At 45.6% G+C, this 21,292-nt stretch overlaps 1 long non-coding RNA gene across 1 annotated transcript in view; it reads left to right on the top strand.

The window, feature by feature from the left end:
• Positions 1-21,292, top strand: part of LOC146201538 (uncharacterized) — an 88,764-nt gene that overhangs the window by 29,973 nt on the left and 37,499 nt on the right. The window contains exon 2 of the long non-coding RNA XR_014703557.1: positions 1,886-1,926. This is a non-coding gene — a long non-coding RNA (uncharacterized LOC146201538). The remainder of the gene's footprint in view (positions 1-1,885; positions 1,927-21,292) is intronic.

Below are 21,292 nucleotides of genomic sequence, written 5' to 3'. Positions count from 1 at the left end.
GGGGAGGGAGTGATTTTGGCGAGGGCGGGTGGCCGCACGAAGTTGTGCACGGCTTGCACGGAAAAGGAGGATGAGGGAGTGGTGGTGATGGAGCTGGTCGGCCGACCATGCAGCCGGAGGCAACGGAGTCGTCAGCCGATTTCGCAGAACACTCTCCTTGCCAGCCTGAGCCTCCCGCAGTGCGACAGCGGGCAACCCGCGTGCAGTCACTGAGAGGGAACGGAAGAAGATGCGCAAGCACAGAAGCAAAACAAGATGGAATCAAAAGAAGCGGTCGTCCACGCGGCAGAGATGGCGCCAGTTGATATGAGGGTGCCCCCACGTGCTGCACCTGACTCAGACGACTCCGGCCGAGGAGGATGGAAGGGGGCGAGAGAAATAAACAAACACACCCAGGATATGTAGCCAGGAGAGCCTCGTGCAAGAACTGGCAACAAAGCGAGGAAGAAAAGAAAAGTAGTTTTAAGGTAGAGCTTGGGAGACTAGCCCTAAGGCCGAGGACGCTGAGTGTGAGAGAAGCGAGCAGGTGACCTTCGGTGCGTTGGTTGCTAGTTTTATTTCGGCTGGCCAAGCGCTCTCGTGCGGGCGACCCCCTCAGCTGGATCCTGAGCATGCAGTGCCGTTGTGGTGCTCGCTCATTTAGCGCATGCGGGTTCGTTTAACCCGCCGTTCGAAGCGAGTCCAAAGCCCTTCGTCGTACCCCGCGGGGTCGTGCGGGACTAGCAGTTAATATTTGGGGTCGTGGTGCATGCATTGCGCACGCAGCGGTTCGGCTGAGCTGACCGTTTTCAAGGTGAACGGTGCAGGCCCCGTTCCAGGCTCTAGCGGCGGTAAGCGCTGCAAACAGACCAATTAAACATGGTGTTTTTGGTTTCGTGGGTGATTCATTCCTCTATTTTTAGCATCCACCGAATTCGAAGCGAAGAATGCCAGGAGTAATTTGGCAGAGGTGCTGCATGAGTGTGAGCGCTCGAAATAATTTACCAAATTTGAAAGACAGAAATAAAACGATGGGAAACACCTAATACCAATAAAAATTATCGCGTAAATTATGCTGAAAAAAAAAATGAAATTGCGTGTCATCCCTGCTCTTGTTTCGTTTGATTGCTTTTTCTTGGGTCAGCTGCAAGCACGTTAACGCATCTTGTCTCAGGAAGTGCGTAGCAAATCGTATGACGACTCATTTTTGTGAACTTGGCATGTAGGTGTGTTGTAGCAGGAAGATTGCACCTTTCTTGTCTTCCTCCATGACGTCGCGGAAGTGACACTCCGAGGTGCGTAAGTAGGAAGTCGGAGGCGGTTCTCAAGAGCAGCGGAAGGAAGTACGTCTGTTCCTCGGGACATTACGTTAATCGAGAGTAGCTCGAGATGAACTTCTGTTGAGCCGTTTGTAACATGTGCGCGAGATGTGACGTTCTGCGAAATAACCTTGAGTAAGTTGTCGATGAAACATCGTAAGGGTGACGCAGCCCTCTCTTGACCCTCACTCCTATTGTGCTCCTCTTGCGCTGTATGGCATTTACTGTGTGTTCTCACAAATGGTGCAATTCTAATTGCATAATAGACACAACATTTCGTATGCGCAGGTAGCCGAAATCTGAAAACTAAATAATAAAAAAAACGGCCCTGCAGCGAATGAAAATTCCTGTAGATCAAAAGTAATAGAAATCTGCCTAATTCAGAAGTGTTTTGAAGACTACAGGTGACTTGTTTAATGAATTCCTCGCCTGTGTGTGAGCATGGCTGGTGCTTAGGAGAGACTTCATGGAAGTCTCAGGTTTATAACTGCGTTGAAGATCGGTTCTCAGGTTCTTGTTTAAGGAGTTTGGAAATTAGAAAGATCGAAGAAATTTCTGATATGAAACCTATGATGCTATCATTCCAGACTGATATCCTGGCAGCAGTGTGGCAGGCTTGGAATGGAACGTTTCCCTCTGTATCTACCTGTGTTATTACAAAGACTTTATTGTGCCAGGCTGCCTTAATAAAAGTAGCTATTTAAAAGAGAAGTAAAATAAAAGACTGGTTCAGCGCTGGACGTTTGTCGAACCATCTTCACTTTACTGTGCACCATCAATGCAAATATTGCAGCGGAGAACTTATCTGTGCGCAAATGCTAAGACAGAAGGAATTTAAGTGTGAAGATGTGGTCCCTCAAAAATCATCATTTTGGCTAACTCTGTCGTATGTTTCTTCCTCCAAACTGAAGGAGGTGACTACTGTTCCACTGTACAAAAGCATTGTCTCTCATCCAATAGCTAGACGCATGTTTAAATTTTGTTAAGTAGCGGTTAGTAGCCACAAGTCTTATTTGACTAGTATTTGTCACGAGAGATTTTGTACTAAACTAGCCAAAAACGTTGAAATGTTTGATAAATATAAGGTCAAGAGCCTTCCTCTCCTGAAAGCGGACTAGCAATAAAAAGGACTCGGCGTTGTTCTGCGAATATGGCAGCTACGTGTCTTAAATTATTATCTAAAGAAAAGTATTCCACTTTACAAAAACGGGCGATTAAGTGTACCTACATAAAAATAGCAGACACAATCACGGACATTCGGATGAATCTGTTTTTAAGGGTAGTGAAAAAATGTAAGTTAACACAATAGAAGTGTTTCGCCGTGTCGATCGTAATAACGAATTACAAAGGGAATATTTTTAAAGCACGCGATGGCTAATGCTTGCTTTTTAACTTGGGACAAGCACCGTTATACCAGCCACATTTATGCTTGGAATATTGAGCTGCAACATGACGCGTCTATTAGCGCTGAGACATTATTAATGGCGTCTTATGGATAAATGATGGGACTTCTACCACAATTATTCACATGCCATGTGATATCAGCACTCAGCGGCATAAAGCAGTAGAATTTCGCGTTCTGCTTTGCACAAGCTGCAAAGAGCGTTATCTTCTGCAGCCATTCATAGAATACGGAAAATGGTCGGAGCCATTGGGCAGACAGCTTCGCACTATAAAGTAAGAAACCACAGAAGAAAAGGGTCATCTCTTAGTGATCAGCCCTTTCTAACTGTGTTGCTCTTATGGCATGCTCTCAAAGCTTAGAAAATGAAAATTTGTTTGGGGAGGTGCATATGTCGTCCTCATTTCTGTCCATAGGAACGTGACAAAAATAGATCAGCCTCAATAGGATCTGTGAATTTTCTCCTTGTTCATGGTCCAGACAGGGAGTTTCTATTTTAACGAGGCGCAAATACATTGAAAAAGTTTGATCTGCAGGAAAATTGTCTGTAATTCGAGTCGCCCATATTAACGGGGCCCCTATTACTCAGGCCAGACTGTATAGGTCAACATTCCAGATTTCATTACGCCGCTCCATAAATTCCAGACAACTCATTGAGCGAAACCGACTCCCACTGAACAATTTTGTTGCAAAGAATTGAAAATCCCACGATGAATTTGTAACTGCTTTTACAAACAAGTGATAAAAAACGTTTGCTACAATAGTAACCAGAGTGTCAAGCTAGCGAGTACTACCCCTCAATACTAGCTGTCTGGGGAAACAATTGATACCATTTCCGACTAACTTTACGAATGAAGGGCAGATGTTATTGGAATGAAATGCAAAATATGACAGTCGCAAAACGGGAGAAAATAAACTTGCTGCGTATAATCGAGCAATTCTACACAAAGCAATGCATGATCCACTACCGTGGTTCGCTTGTACCCGGTTGCGCCCACGCACAGGCAGACGTGCGCCCTTCATGGCCCTCTGCGCATGCGTTGATAGCTCCCTGCGGGAGCAGATCAGAACAGCGGGGCACGGAATGCGCTACGCTGACTGTAATGCTTGTCTTGCGAGCGGGTTTTAACAGGCAACAGAAGATCTTTTATGGTATCGACCACTGGAATAAGATAGAAAAGAAGTATACTTATAGTGTGCTTCTTAGCTGATGACCAAACGTACTTTTCGCAAATGCAGCTGTATGCAGTATGCCTGCACAAATATAGAAGTTGAGGGATGGAACCATGTTAGAAAAAAGGCGTCGGTTCAGGCAAACATCTAGGTAACATTTGAGAATTACCATATATTAGTTTCATGCGCCAACAAATAATATACTTCATACTTACAGGTCAAATTCATAAGATTTTCACCGAGTAATTTGTAGCGAAAACTACACTATGCTAGTCAGCGGCACATTTCGAGTAAGCATCGCTGTTACTACTACGTACTTGTCGTAACCATGGGAACTATTTACTCCCAGCCACAGAAAAAGAGAAGAAGAAGAAGACGACGGGAAGAGAGAGAAGAGGGAGGAGGAGAATAAGAAGAAGATGTCAAGAAGACACGTCGAATCGCCGATCACACTATACGGTTTGCAGCCATTGCATCAGCGACGAGAACGTTCGAATCGAACTTCGTGAACAATCAGTATAGTAGCTTTCGCAGCGCGGATCCGGGTTCAACCGACTTGAGCCGCCATCATTTTAGAATCGCGTTGAATATTCAGGTACATTTTATTCATATTTACATTAAATAATTGGTCAATAGCTTGAAAATCACATCTCGTGCGCGCAGCAGATGCTTAATTGTGGGCCCGGTTGCACGGGGTCGCTTTTGTACCATAGAAGTCTAGGAATTAAAGAGGAATATCATGTGCTCCACCGCGGTGGCTTAGTGGTTACGCCGCTCGCCTGCTGAACCCAAGGGCGTGAGATCAAATCCCGGCCACAGCGGCCGCTTTTCGATGGAGGCGAAAGCAAGGAGCTCGTGTGCGGTGCGATGCTAATGCACATTAAAGAACCCTAGGGGGTCGAAATTTCAGGAGCTTTACAATGGCGTCCCTAATAGCCTGAATCACTTTGGGACACATCAACCGACCGACCGACCGACCGACCGACCGACCGACCGACCGACCGACCGACCGACCGACCGACCGACCGACCGACCGACCGACCGACCAAAATCTGCTGCTTATATGGGGAGAGGTGAAACACTGTCCCCCTGCGTCAGTATAAAATGTGTGACACTATAATAAAACAGTCTATATTGTGTGAATAAGGAAAGTGATCACGTAAAACTTTGAGGAAGGACCTAGAATCTCGGCAACAAAGATTGAAGAAAAACATGTATTCTGTGTAGCACGGTATAGGCAAAAATTATAAGGGGCACTTCAACGCCACCTTTAAGGGTGTGAGGCGTTAGCATAGGTGACTACACGACGTATAAAGCCCCGGTTTAACCAATGATCATGCCTGCGTAGCCTTAGAAGTAGCATGCCTGACTTGACATCAAAGAGCACTGGAAGGTACCACAAACCATCGAAGAATCAGTTCTTGGCTATGGCAGCTGCCTGCTACCACCTGCCACAGCCATGCCCGTGATTTTTCGCTCACAACACCATACGCCGGATTTTCGGCGCAACGTCCCCTTTAACGTCATCGCGCTAAAATTGCAAACGGCCAGGAAAACCCCGAACTTTCTTATTCGAAAACACTTTCGTTCCCCTGCACGAGCTTTGGCTGTTGCTTAAGCGAGAAGACGTTTCTAGCAAAAATATTTACTTGTATTAGAGTCAGAGGCAGGTATCATAGATGCGACTTCTTTTTTTCCGGTCCACTCGCAAGCCCACGCTTACTTTCGCTTTTCAGTTCTCTTATTCGCAAGCTACTCGCAATGTCCGTTGCGCTTTCGAGAGCAAGCCAGCTATTTTCCTCATCGAAGCCATCCTGGGACCAAACAAGTCAACGTGCGGTGTTTCCTTGCAGGAAAGTACATCCAAGTTTACGGTGTGTTACCAAAGCGGCACCGAAATGCAAACAGTTAAGGTTATATTTCTTAGCTAATCACCACTAATTTGTTTTTTCTTCTTCTTTTTTGGTTTTGTTTTACTTGAGTGATCATAAAGGTCGTACATGGGGTGCACCTGCTCCGACGTCGAAAGCAGACACGGGTCCGTCGGATCAACCGCAGCTATCTGCCGAGATTCGGTGTGCTCATGAGCGAGACTAACGTCGGCACTGGCAACATTTTGCCGTTATTACCGTTTCTTCTTTACTCAGTCATTAACTTACTCACGCTCAGTTTGGGATTAGTGGGCATGCCTGCGACTACCTCAGTGCACGTTGAACAAGGTGATGTGTAGAGACAACGTCAACAATCTCTGACCCTCCTTCCAAGTTCTGAACATGTTCTGAACCATGGCGTACTGTAAGCGAGCGCCACCTGACAATGGATGCGTTCCAGGTGTTGAAGCTGGCTCAACTAGTGCGCAGATTTAGACACTAGAAGTGCACCTCAGATTCGCACACGCATGCGACGCTGCATGGATCAGAACGTTTAGGGACGGTCAGAGATGACCTAAATAAGACACAAACTGTGACACTAATGACTTAAAGCGGCTTCTTCTAAGGAAAATCTGTTGGTTTCAAGGACGTGACCCTGTTTCACAGGCGGAATAAAAAAGTTGGCTCTGATTTGGCTCTGGTTAACCCCAGTTGGGCTCCAAGATTACCTCGGAAGGAGACTGCAGCCATGAAATTAGGAGACGCCTGCTTCTGGGAAAGAGAGCAATGGTTAGCCTTGACCGCCTAGTAAATAGCAGAAACATTAGTCTGCCAACCAAGATCCGTATAACTCGTGCTATGGTCTTTCCAGTTGTGATGTATGGATGCGAGAGTTGGACTGTGAAAAAGGCTGACCGCCGAAGAATTGACGCGTTTGAATTGTGGTGCTGGCGAAGACTCTTGAGAGTTCCTTGGACTGCCAGAAGATTCAATCAGTCGATATTGTCAACCATAAACCCTGACTGCTCATTGGAGGGTGAAATTCTAAAGTTAAAGCTCAGCTACTTTGGTCATCTGATGAGAAGAAAGTAGTCGCTGGAGAAAGATTTCATGTTGGGAAAGGTTGAGGGTCGCCGGAGAAGGGGCAGGCAGCGAACGCGATGGTTAGATGGCATCCTCGAGGCACTGCAGATGAAGTTATGTGATGTTAGGAAGATAGTGAGAGGCCGGAAAGCGTAGCGTGACATGGTCTATAGGGTCACGAAGAGTCGGACACGACTGAACGACTGAACTGAACCCCAGTTGAATTGCAAAAGCAACGGCTGCATGGCTACGCTTGCGGCCAAATGAAGAGTCGGATGCAGAAGTTCACTCACAGGTGTTAGATCAGTTTTATGCCACAGCCGGTGGCACACAGAACACACACTTCCAAAGAGATTGTTTGTGAAGCGGCGGTGAAACCCTCACGTGACCGACTCGTGCTCGCCCACTCTTAGTGCGAAGTCTGCGCGTCGATCACCTTCGACGTCTCCAGCTCAACGATTACACAAGCCAAAGCCCTCTTCCTTCTTTTCTCGAGATGTGCAGCACGCTCTTCATCCGTTTCTTCTGCACGCCGTCTCTTGAGGGTTTCGTTGCGCCTGCCATTTGTGGCTACGGTATACGAGTGTGGAGCGAAAGTTTTGGCTGCGGGCGACCGAACGTTGCATCGCACATAAGCAGCGTTTCATTGAACGCATCAAATTTCACCGGCGTTTCAGGTGGTTTATTGCGTCTAAATATATAGGGGACACTTAAGCTCCGCCTTAAAGGGTTTGACGCGATATCGTAGACTACCAGCCCACATATAAAGCCCCGCTTTAACCAAGCTGTATGAACGTTCCTTAGTGGCCTATAGGGTAACGGGAATACCAGGGTCCTGGCAGGCTGATTCTGGCATAACCGACCCATGTGCGAAGAGCGACCCAAGCTGGTAGCTCCTGCCATTTGTGGCTATGGCATAGGAACATACGCGATGGGTCGAGCTGGCTGGCATAGCGTTGGTTTCGCAACAAAAGTGCTGTTTTGACGCCGTAACCGCTCAAATACGTTCTTTGCTAGCAGAACTACCGTCGCAGACAATGATGTGTACTAACAGAGGGACAAAATGACGAGTAAAAAACTGATAGGGCATTTACACAGCTCTGTTAAGCAATCGTCTCGTAGGGACTTGAAAACAGGCTTCCTACAAGGTCTATTTATTATTTGGTCATTTTTATGATTATAAGCTCTGCAGTATAATACGATCAGTTTTATAATCGGCTTATACCCAACTGTTTTTTATATTAACCATTGCGTCCAATTTTTCAGTTCACTGCTAATGATCGATAGGCTACGGGATTGCCACAGCGTCTCGAACTTTTTTTTTTTTTATGCAGCATTAGATGTTAGTAGTTGAAGTTTCAATATTGTAGGCACGTAGGGCGGCGTCCACAACAGGTTGTGTTCAAGAGAATCTCAGTAACAAAATATTCATCCCTTCGTTGGCAGTAGGTATAAGTATACAGTGCACTACAGAAAAAGAGTAGCACATTCCAGGACGCCTCAAAGGATCCGGTCGGCTCACTCGCGCGCTGGCCTAGTCCGCAAGGCCACCTCCTTGGCAGCTGTTTCTCTTCTAGCTGAACAACGTTGCAGGCAGCGTCTGTTGCTCCTTTAGTTGATCGACAACCCTAGCCCCCACCCGTTCCTATTCTGGTTTAGGGATGAGTTTGGTAACCTCACTTTCATGCAGGGCTGCTTAAGACTGGTGTTGGCTGAGGATATAGATTAGCATTAGGCTGATCCTTTATAGGCTAGCATTTAGGAAGCAGCATCAGAGAAGGATGCCTTGCGGAGGCTGTGCACGTGACGTCACACTCCCTTCTAGTTTGGTTTACTCAATAGCGTTAGCATTGGCGTTCCCTCTGGACGGAACCACCGCTGCTCCTGACGGGCTCATAAGATTGAGCGAGTGGCGTGGCTTCCGATGCAATCTCAACGAATGTGTTATATCAGCCGTAGCCTATACAGTTAAATCAGTAATTTTGTAGGCTTTAATCGATTATAGTGGGTTTTTTTTTTACTTTATATTGCCATACAGAGTTTATAGCATGTTACCCTTTCAAGAGAAGTTCAGTTTATAGTATATTTTGCGCATCTTTTGCTGCATTTGTCTACATGCACACTCTTCAGGCCTCTACACACCGAGCCCTTCCATTCATAAGGCGGCTCGTTTTCAACATAAATAGTTCTTGTGCCAGCGGAAACAATTTTTGAAGGGCAACAAAATGAGGCGAAAGAAGATTAGAGGGCATGAAAATTTAATTAACTTTTTTTTTTTTTCGAAACGGAATTGAATACCAATGGTTATAAGCTATGAACCGTATCGAATGCGAATATTTGTGAGATTTTTCAAAACTTGTGGGATTATTCGTACAAATTGAAACTCGATGCCAAGTAGTTGTAGAGCTATAGCGGCAGGCGTTATTCCCTTCTCTCAACGGTAAGGTCTAGGGAGCCTACATGTTGCGCCGCGGCGGGCGCCGTGGCGCAACATGTAGGCTCCCTAGTGGGGTGTATATAGTAAACTCTAGTGGGGTCCGCTGAGCAGCATCACCTGGCAATAAATAGCAGAAATATTGTCTAAACGAATAAGAGGGTATTTAAAGCCCGCCATTCCCGTAGCTTCTGTGGCGCAACATGATTAATACCACTTATAACAGCGCTCAAAACACCTTCTCAAATCCTCTGCTTGCAATTTTTTCCAATGTATTCTTAAGTTCACAACATTAAACTAATTAACTATCGTCTTTTATGGGGTGTGTTCCCATTTAGGTTGCATTATGTGATGTTTTAGATTCTTAATAGCTGCAAAACCAGTCGTTAAAAGAGCCAGGAGCTGACGGCATGGCAACGGTCACACTGCGCAATTACCTTCACCGAAATCCTTTCCCTTCTCGAGTGAGTGTATGTTACCTTTAGGTTGCATTCAGAGACATCTCCAAGTAAAGATCGCCGCTTAAATTGCTGAGAGACAACCAGTGAGGAGAAATAGATGGCGGGACCTTGCCGTTGAGAGCGTAATTACGCTAGCGGCAGTAATGTACTCATGGAATGCAGGCTGCAGCTGTCGGAAGACGCCACAATGACCTTCAGTATGAGGCATTCACCATGAGGCCAGTGTGTTCAGTCTGCAACCACGCGATTTAATGCACCTCGGATAAAAGGCGTTTTGCTACAGGCAATGACGGAGAACAAATTAACTTCGCGAGGGCCGACCTAGTTGTGAGCCAAGGTTTCCGATATCAGACACGAAGGCAACGTTTGTAGAATCTGGCTGAACGCTTCCACGTTGTCGATTACTAGAGGCCATATGTTTTGAGCCTCACAAACGTCGCCGCAAGAATGAATCGAGACGAAGCGCGGAATCGTACTGGGCAATGTCAGAGTTGACTTTGTTTTTGAAAGATCCGCCGAAACAATTTTCGACGTGGCTGATTCGAACTTTGTGTCTTCTTCCGAAAATATACGAATCCTTGAGATCGTTCTCGATTTGTTAAGGAAACTTTCGAAAATGCGATATTTGATATTTGACTCTGTCACCGCATTGAAATGGGGGGGGGGGGGGGGAACTCGTTATCAGAAAATTTCAAATATTCGCACACATCTAAGGAAAGTATGATTAAAAACAAATTATGCGACAAGCTTTCACTGTAGCAGGAGTATACAGAAGAAATGTTTCCCTCTGTCGAAATTTGATCACTGTATTAACGGTGTGGCTAGATTGTGTGGTAATCTACGCTTATCTATTACCCATTAAATGATCTTAAAAATCACTTCGCTTTCCTCATCGTGAGGGTGTCAGCGCTAAGCTTTCAGACGCACACATCACATTTCGCACTACATACAGCCGAAGATGTAACTCTGGCTTCGGGTTCTCTCTCTCCCGAGAGACAGCGACAAAGAGAGAGTAGAACGTTTTATTTACACCAGCGGATGAAGGATCACCGGCCCTCCGTCGCTTGGGACGGGTGGCGGGGGGCCCCGCTTGAGACGAAGGCCAGCAGACGTTGCTGGCCGGCGGCTAGCTTGAGCTCAGGGTCCGAGCAGAGTAGTATGGTCTCCCAGAATTGCGGCGCCAGATTTATGCCCCTCCCGGGAGAAAGGAGGCAGTCCCAGATTATGTGTTCGAGAGTCCCTCTCGAGTCATTGTTTATAAGAAAATTCTCATCTTTCTCCTAGGAGCATATATGTCTCACCAGAATTAGATGTGGGAATGCCCCAGTCTGGAGGCGGCGCCTGGCGACGGCCTGCCTGCAGTTTAGGGTAGGAGCTGGGGCAGCAGCAACCTGTCTACTTTTTCGATAGGGCTGTAGAATTTCGCTATAAGATTTGGCACACTCTACGCTCCCCGCTCCAAGCCCCTTCTGTTTGCCGCCGGCTCTGGGGTAGAGCTCTCGAGCCAGGTCATGGGTGGATTCGTTGCCAAGAACCATTATGCGCCGGAGTTGAAATCAGCTGTATAGTTCACGACATTAGAGATTAGTGTTATATTCCATCTGACTGGGGTTATGTGTTTATTTATGATTGAAGGCCGGTATTTTAGGACCCAAAAATAGGCAGGCAACATTGCATTGTAGGCTCCAAACGGAGAAAAATGGGCACTAAAAACTCTATCAAAAGTGCATATTATATATGATCTCAGCATCGGTGCAAAATATCAGCCAAAAATTAAAAAAAGGAACAAAACAAATACAGTAGAGATGCTTTGGGAACTTAAGAAGCAAGTTTTTAAAGGCCGGCCCGCAACGTACAATACAATTCATATGCTTCAGAAATGCAATGAGGGCTCTCATTGCCAGCTGCAGGAAATTTCGGAAATATGTTACCAACCCTTTCAAAACACATTTGTCGCTTGTGGAAACAAAAATAAAAAGCAAATACTACTGCTGAAAACCCTTAAGGCGCTCATTAAAAGACTAGGTGCTCAACATGTTTCACGCCAGAGTTGGCCTGTCATGCTACAAAAGTAAAGTAAGCAGTGAACGCCTTAATGGGAGTTCATACATTTAGAAAGGAACATAAATTTCAATTTAAATTATCTGATATATGAGCTCGTAGAAGAATGAAACGTCTTTATTTTGGACAGGCGCAATGCTTCAACATTTATAAATACATATGCATTTATGTACAAAATGTTTTGTAGCTTGTGGCTTAAAGCGTCTGGAGACACTCCACCTTCTAATGGTGCTTGCCATTAGAATAGTCGGGGCAACCAAAATACGTGATGCGAGAAAATGTCACCATACATTGCTGCTTGAAACTAAATATGGCTGTAAAACAGTTTCTTCTTCACAGGCCTACACGCAGTCATGAGCAAAAGTGGTATCAACACGAATCTGGTGGCAGAGCTCGGGAAACCTGCATTGCAACGCCGCCATCTATCTGGGGTCGAGACAATCGTGGCGGTGCCCTATTTTATCAACATGCATGTGTCGCTTTCTCTGTCCATGTCGCTGTCGCTAGATGGCGTTTTTCAATGCAGTTTCAATGTATGCAGATGATATTGTGCTCTTAGCAGATAGCCAGGAAGACTTGCAAACTCTAGTTGAGTATGGCGGAGACGAAGGGGACGCTCTAGGCTTCTGTTTTAGCGCAGTTAAGTCGGGTCTGATGATTTTCAATGGCTCAACTGGTCAGTGTCTTAAAACACAAGGCCATGAAATACCCAGAATCATCATCAGCCTGATTATACCCACTGCAGGGCGAAGGCCTCTCCCATATTTCTCCACTTAACCCACTTAACCAAATACCCAGAATAGCAGAATATAAATATCTCGGGGTATGGGTAAACGAAGATTTGGCATGCATTGAAAAGCATGAGCAATCACTTAAGGCAAAAGGGCGAAGAAATGCCGGGATAATGAAAAATAGAGTATTGTGGGGATACAATAGGTAAGAGGGTTTGAGTGGTATTTGAAAAGGAATTATGGTGCCCGGGCTTACTTTCGGAAATGCGCTTTTGTGCCTAAAGTCAGAGGTTCAGTCGACATTAGAAATAAATCAGAGAGCCGTCGGACGATTAGCACTGCGTGCCCACGGCAAAACCACAAATGAGGCTCTACAGGGAGATATGGGCTGCACATCTTTTGAAGTACGGGAGCATCGGACTAAAATATTACACGAGGAACGCCTGAGGGAATTGGTCAGTAACAGATGGGCAGCTAAAGTATTTAAATAGCTATACCTAAAAAGCTTTAACTCACAAATGCAAGAAAAGAACTAGGAAACTAACCAGTAAGTATGCTGGTCAGAAGGACGAATAAAGAGCTTTAAGCAATAGATGAAAAACACAGAAGGTAAAAATTGCATAAATTCGATGAAAAAAAAACAGCTTTTTAAAAACCCTGTTCATATCCATCCATCCATCCATCCATCCATCCATCCGTCCGTCTGTCCATCCATCCATCCATCCATCCATCCATCCATCCATCCATCCACCCACCCACCCACCCACTCATCCATCCATCCATCCATCCATCCATCCATCCATCCATCCATCCCTCCGTCCGTCCGTCCGTCCGTCCGTCCCTCCGTCCGTCCGTCCGTCCGTCCATCCATCCATCCATCCATCCATCCATCCATCCATCCATCCATCCATCCATCCATCCATCCATCCATCCATCCATCCATCCGTCCGTCCGTCTGTCCGTCCATCCATCCATCCATCCATCCATCCATCCATCCATCCATCCACCCACCCACCCACTCATCCATCCATCCATCCATCCATCCATCCATCCATCCATCCATCCATCCATCCATCCATCCATCCATCCATCCATCCATCCATCCATCCATCCGTCCGTCCGTCCGTCCGTCCCTCCGTCCGTCCCTCCGTCCGTCCGTCCGTCCGTCCATCCATCCATCCATCCATCCATCCATCCATCCATCCATCCATCCATCCATCCATCCATCCATCCATCCATCCATCCATCCATCCATCCATCCATCTATCCGTCCGTCCGTCCGTCCATCCGTCCGTCCGTCCTATGCAAAACAGTGAGCCTCTTATACAAAGGCAAAGGTAAAAAATATTGGATCAGATCGCATAGGCCGTCAGCAGTGACATCGGTATTCTATATTTGTAAGGTTCGACGTGATAGGGAAACTGCAGAACGCCTTCAGACAAGATCGTACAGATTTGACGATAATTTGTTCGCAGTCACACGTTACACTGAAATCGAAGAACGGTCGCTATAGATGGTGTTTGGAGATATCTAATAGTATTAAGATAACGTAAACAGGCTCCGATGTGGCAAATTTGGAAAAGAGGGTGTGGTCAAGGAAATAAGTTTATTGAAATATATTTACCAGGAGATAACCGTAGCAGTCAAGTAGCAGCACTTGGATGGTGCAAAAAAAAAGAGTGGTGGTTAAAAGGGGATTTAGGCAGGGATGTCATTTATCACCACTTCCATTGATGATCCACAGGGAGTTGGAACGGAAGTTAGAATTGAATTAATTGGGATTTACGATGTCATGGTGGCAGCTAAAATGAATCTGAAACGTGCTGCATACCGGGACTAATATAAGCCGATAATATTGTTCTAGCAGATAAACAGAAAGACCTCCAAGACTTAGCAGACAACTGTGCAAAAGTGCCGGAGATCTTGGGTTCAAGATTTCATGTAGAAAAATCAGGAGTCCTGATTTTTCATTTTCAGCCCGTCATATTTACGCTAGAAAACATAAAGTTATTTATAGGTGAAACGTACAAGTAACTTGGTGCTTGGATAAATGATGGCAAATACTATTTGACGGATCACACAAATAAAACTCTAAAAAAAAAGCAAAACAATTTCCGAGAACACTGCAGAATCTGCCCTGGAGAAATGCGTAAGCCTGAGCGTTGCTGTGATGTCCGCGAGATGTTTCAGCGGAATACTGCGAGTGGCAGATACTGCCCCTTTCCTGTAAACCAATTATAGAATGCCGGTGAACTTTGATGCGTTCAATGGAATGCTGGTTGTGTTCGAGAAGAGGCGCACAATGTACCGTGTGCCGCAGCCACGCTCAGGCTTTCGCAATTCTCCACTGCAGATTCTCCAGTTCTCTCGGAATTTTTCAGACTGTAGTTGGTTGACCATCTCTCTTTACACGCTTTCTAACTATTCGCACCATTTCTGAACGCAAATCACGCCCTTTCCCGCTCATTCACGTTCAAACATTTAAAATTTCCCGCAACCAGAAGTTAGGCCTACGTCATCGAACGTCCAATACCCCGTGACCCCATTTGGGCGTCACCATTATCCCTCCGAGCTGTTTCAACGTTTCATTGGCTTAATTGGCACTAATTAGTTATATAGCTAGCCCACATGCACCAAATTATTTCCCCAGCGAGATCTTTTGGTACTCTATCTAATGCAACATTCTTTTTTTTATAACTCATCTGGTTCGAACGTAATTATGACGAAAATTTTGGTGGCACCAAGGTGCCGACATACCTACTTAATACTTACGCATTAAAGGAAATTCTGCTGTCACGCTAACTTTAACGCTGTGCGTTGCTTGGGATCTGCCACAACTTCAGCGCTTGAAATAGAAAAGAGGATAGTCGGCAGATTTGCTTTGGGGGCACATGGAGCCACTACTAATGAGGCAGTTCAACATAATAGGGATGATCGACGTTCACTTCACTTCACGCAGGAGGCGAAAAGTCAGGTGCACTATGGAGAACGGCTGAAGTAAGTGAATGAGAAGCGCTGGGAGGCAAAGATATTTAGTGCGTGTAGCGGTGTAGCATTGATAAGACATGAAGAAGATCTAAATGGCTTGCACATAGATTCAAATTTCATAAAAAAAATAATAAAAACGCCTTGAAACAAAAAGTAAAAGCCACAGAAAATATCACGGGCAGAAATAATATCGGGACAGTCATAGCGTCTAAATCATGAAACAGTAGAAGCGACTATGAGGCGACTTGAGGATTGATTGAAAAAGTCAAGAGAGTAGTTTTGAACTGTGCAGACCAATTATCAGGTAATTACAGATATTGAACACTCAACGTAATACAAGCTAGGTGACAGTTTACACCACCCTGTTAAAAAGGAGATACTAATAATAATCTCTCTATCCGAGCTCCGCTACCCGCTGTACGTTGTATGCCACTTTTGCTCACGACTGTACGTGCATTGGAGAGCCATGATAAATATCGTCCATCTAGAAATAACTACTAAAACAAAAACAAAAATTATTGGTACGCAAGCACCATCCCTAGGTCAATGGGCTCCAAGTTATGCCCCTCCCCAGAAGAAGGTTGTAGACTAAAAAGCAACAGCCGATCTCAAAGAAGTTACACAAGCGGGCCTGCAATTAAAACATCCGATGGCATACGCTTCGGTATCGTATAATGTTTTCCAGGAATTACTCATAAAAACTGCTTGAGCACTGAAAACCCCTCGTTTTTGTCCAAGACGGACTGCAACTTGGCGCCAATCTTTTCGGCAACTTCTCTGCGAGGAAAAGAAGCAATTCGTTGCTCTACATAAATTCTCAATATAGCCCAGTGTTTTTTGTAAGGATAATGAATTTTACCACCCCCCCCCTTCCCAGCCCCCTTCTTTCCAGTTTTCTTATAGTGGTCCCGAGAATAGGGAAGTTGTCAAACAAGCACGCTAAATCTCATTGAAGGTTGTCGTGAAAGTGGGGAGCTTCAGACCTCCTGACTGAACTGTCTATGATGATATTTAGGTCAGAGAAGTGGCAGTTGTAGCATTCCCGGCTTACAGCCGCGTTCCCTAACATGTCATGATAGGCTTCAGTGGGAGAGGCACTTCCGACAACTCCTCTTTCAACGAGCACACATAAGAAGGTGTTTTTAGAAGACATACTTGAATGAAGCAATAAATTCGTCAACGCCCTTGAAATCTTTTCAGAGTTCACAAATACGATGAAGAAAATTAGCTGGGCCGTAACATGGATCGTCTGCGAGTAGAACGCATTCCGGACAAGCGTGAATTTGTCCATATAGGTTGCTGTACCCGTGTAAATGAAGTAAGTTCTTGCTATGCTCAACGCCATTTTGGATAGAGAACTTTCAAGGATTGGTTAAAAGTATATGCTACCCCGCTGGCCCTCTCTAAAGGCAAAGAACATACAAGGAAAAGTGTTGACTTCTAATGACCTTCGATATCTCCTGCTAGGAATAAAATGAAGAAGAAACTGTCCCTCCACGTCTACGGAGGCACAAAAGCAGGAGTCGCCGCGCTCGTCTCGTATCCTTCCAAGCACTTCTTCATGCGTAGGCTACAAGATTTTTTTTTTTCACTCTGTAAATTCGGATGGCATGGTATAACGCACTACCCCAGGTAGCACAAATTGGGCTATGAAGGGTGGGCCCCGGTGGGCCCGATGTAGGCAATGCAGAACAGCCCCCGTGGGCTCAATGGGGGTGCTGCAAGAGGGGCCGACGTAGGCCCGAAGCGGGCTGTCGACAAAGCCCCAATGGGCCCCACCAGGGGCCGATGCAGGCAGCCCTTGCGGGGCTGCCCACATTTTTCCGGCATTGTTAAAAGGGCACATCACGCCAACTCCCCGAGATGGTCCTACTTTGGACCGATTTGGGCAGCCGCTTTGGAGGAACATTTTTTTTTTCAGTTAGCCCCTCAGAAAATGACATAGGACCAATGCGGGTTCTATAGCGCTAGCCGCACTTGGGCTTGCCCACATTATTCTCATAGGGGTCCGACGCAGGAAATTGATGGAAAGCCCAGGTCCAAGTTCTTCCAATCAATATTTGTGCACATAATTAAGTAATTATTTTATACATGTCTGCACTTTCTAAACAGCCACAATATTGAATTTCACAATAATTCATAACATTCATCTAGCCGAAATGACTTCATGTACATCTTGTTCAGGCTATGGAGATGTGTGTTCTGAACAGCAATATTGTGCTGGGAGTTGCAGGCTGTCCAAAGCAACCACATAAGAGGCAGCAGTTAGCTATCAGTTTGTTTTAGTATTTGTAACGCAATTTGCATGAGCGCGAGAACTAAAGCCATGTATATTTTTAATCGACTAAACATGGAAACAACTGTTATACAAATCATCTATAATAGTAATTTAGGGCAACATCTAATGCAAATAAAGGTTGGAAACAATGATTACGCAATTGCCCGCACGCTTTCTAGCCCCATCACGGCCTATGTGGGATCTACAGCGGTTTTGTGTGGGCAGCCCCAATTGGGCTGGGTGTTGGTTTTGAACCTAAAGCCCACTTGCTGTTGCACGTGCCTTCCAATTCCCCACAAGGGACCAATTTTGGTATCATGCGGGCCCTCCCACCTTCCAGCCTCATTACGGCCCATGTGGGATATAAAGCAGTTTTATGTGGGCGGCCCCAGTTGGGCTGGACGTTGTTTTTGAACCTAGAGCCCACCTGCTGTTGCACGGGCCTTCAAAGTCCCCACAAATGATCGATTTTGGTACCATGCGGGCACGCCCGCCTTCCAGCCCCATTACAGCCTATGTGGGACTTAAAGCGATTTAGCTAAGGCTGCCTCATTTGGGCTTCACGAGGGCTTGCCCAAATTGAGCCCTTATTCATATTTCACCTGCCCTCAAGTAACCTACAAGGGGCCGATTGGGGCAGCATTCGGGTATGTCCGTTTTCTTGCCCCACTAAGGCCGGTGTTGGTCCCACAAAGATTTTATGGGGGCGGCCTCATTTCGGATCTATGAGGGCTTCCCAATAGAACGCCCACATTTAGGTTGGATTGCCCTCAAATATCCGCCAAGGGACCCTTGTGGTCGGGATGCAGGAATGGGCTCTGCATTAGCCCAAGAAACGCCGCTATGGGACCCACGCAGGAGGAGCAGGGCAAGGCCAAATGGGGCTTGCCCACTTTTGCCCCATCAGGGACCGATGCAGGTTTTATGATGGTTGCCCCAGCCCCACTTGCCTACATCGGACATACTGGGGCCCCACATTCTGTGCTACCTGGGACTTCTGCACGAAATGTTTAAACAACTTACATTCAATATTTGTTTTTCAAGCATTATTTGCAGCCACTGAGACGACATAACTCAGCGTGAAAAGCATTCCATTTATATATAAAGGCCATGTCAAGAACAATTTCTTCTGGCGTTAAATATTTGCCTCGATTCGAGCAGTTTCTCTTTGTGTTCTGGTCCAGATATTACATGTTTGCGCGAAGAATCTGCGAAAATGACACTGGTATTATTTACAAAGGGTATAAAATTTTAATGTACTAACAGGATAAATTGTCTACGGCTTGAAACGGTGAGCATTTGATGTGTAACGCAATGCAAGAAAGAAAATTTTGGAGGACGCTCAAGGTTCGCCTCGAGGATATATGCGACATCGCCAATAACACCGTATTTCATTCCGCGTTTTTTTTTTAATTTTTGTTTTAGTTTGTTTTTTATGAAAGGAAAATGTACTATCTGTGAAATTCTCTGTGGACACCTATGCTTGCAATTAGCGTCTTATGACTGGAAGTTAGGTGCCATCGGTTCGAATCCCTGCCGCAAATAAACCTCTACCTTAACCAGCAGATGAATGCTAAATGAGAAGCAAAATGCTATGGCAACGCCCTGAACGCTGCACAATGAACGATTGCGCCACAATTTGTGATATAAAATCACGTGTATATTTTTCCCGACATGTTATCGACTCGTCATTGAAACCTTCCTCTCAAACTAGGCTACGGTGACGGCTTTCCGGCCGAATCAGCCCTGTATACGCTATTTCGTGATACGCAAATCTTAACAAACGTATAGTTTCATTGAATTAGAGGCACGTGCTGAAATAAATGGCGCCGAAGGGCTGCAATTGAGCGCTCCACAATATTCGGGTGACTGCAATAGAAATCCACACGTCTATTACGTACGTGCTCAACTTCTTTCCGCATGGTTGGTAGAGTACAATAACGCCATCCGCAGTGCAGCATAGTGTACTGTAGTAGTCCAATGTCGAATCAATGCTTTATTAGAAGTCTCTCGTTTTACATCGCTGGTAAGACCACCAGCAATTTGAAATGCGAAATACGAAAATAAACATGCGTGGTGTTTTAGCGCCGCTTTTTCTGCTTTCGTTAGCGATGTTTTTATAGGGACGTATACGTAGCCTAGCGAAGAGCGACGAAACCAATCTGTTCGAAGGATCGAAGTAATAGAGCACGGTAATAACGGTGGAGGAGGTTTCTTCATACAAGCATTAGAACAGAGTTCTGGTGAACGTTGGTTGTGTCAAGGCACGAATGTGTCATCGCATGCACTGCCATATTCCCAGTTTGGCAGGCTCCCATATATGATATTGCCGCTAAATATCATTTGATGAAGATAATATGCGACCGGGTCATGTGGGAAGATAGGGTGCATAGTAAGGTAAAAATGTAGCCACGCAGTTCTTAAGCCTATTTTCTGGATTTTGCGACCATTCCTAATTGACTCCAGTAGAAACCAGCTGGGAACAGCTGAAACAAAAATATAGGTCACTTCGAACACTTTCCGAAACTCGGCTCCATCCGGTCGATTACCACTTTGCCCACCAAATTCTAGAAGTTGCAAAGATAAATTTTAGAAAAAGAAAAAAAAAGTAGTTTTTGTATTTCCTGCCCATGTCCTTGCAGTGGTGTTCCAGGGCTAACTTCGCCAAAAAAGGGCACTTTAGGCAGCAACGTCACAAATAAGCATTTATAGACACTAATGCCCTTAATAAGCATTTATAAGCACTACCAAACTATACTCTTAAACGTGTTGTGAAAACCAAATTCGCTTTCATGCGCAAAAAATGATGCGCATACGAGGCACTGAAAGAAATAGCCATTTGTCTAAAGTCTGGTCTCTGTTTATGATAGTGATCGGTAATAAATTAGTAATGATGGACAACGGACGGACGGACGGACGGACGGATGGATGGATGGATGAATGGACGGACGGACGGACGGATGGACGGATGGATGGATGGATGGATGAATGGATGAATGGATGGATGGATGGATGGATGGATGGATGGATGGATGGATGGATGGATGGATGGATGGATGGATGGATGGATGGATGGATGGATGGATGGATGGATGGATGGATGGGTGGATGGATGGATGGATGGATGGATGGATGGATGGACGGACGGACGGACGGATAGATGGATGGATGGATGGATGGATGGATGGATGGATGGATGGATGGATGGATGGATGGATGGATGGATGGATGGATGGATGGATGGATGGATGGATGGATGGATGGATGGATGGATGGATGGATGGACGGACGGACGGATGGATGGATGGATGGATGGATGGATGGATGGATAGATGGATGGATGGATGGATGGATGGATGGATGGATGGATGGATGGATGGATGGATGGATGGATGGATGGATGGATGGATGGATGGATGGATGGATGGATGGATTGATGGATGGATGGATGGATGGATGGAAAGGCGCCCTTGAGTAACGACCACTTTCTTTCCTCTATATATCGAGGGTTA

The sequence above is a fragment of the Amblyomma maculatum genome, chromosome 1 (assembly GCF_055883805.1).
Source record: "Amblyomma maculatum isolate TAMU_Amacu chromosome 1, ASM5588380v1, whole genome shotgun sequence".
Taxonomy (NCBI): Eukaryota; Metazoa; Arthropoda; class Arachnida; order Ixodida; family Ixodidae; genus Amblyomma; species Amblyomma maculatum.
This window is presented reverse-complemented; position numbering and strand designations above follow the sequence as displayed.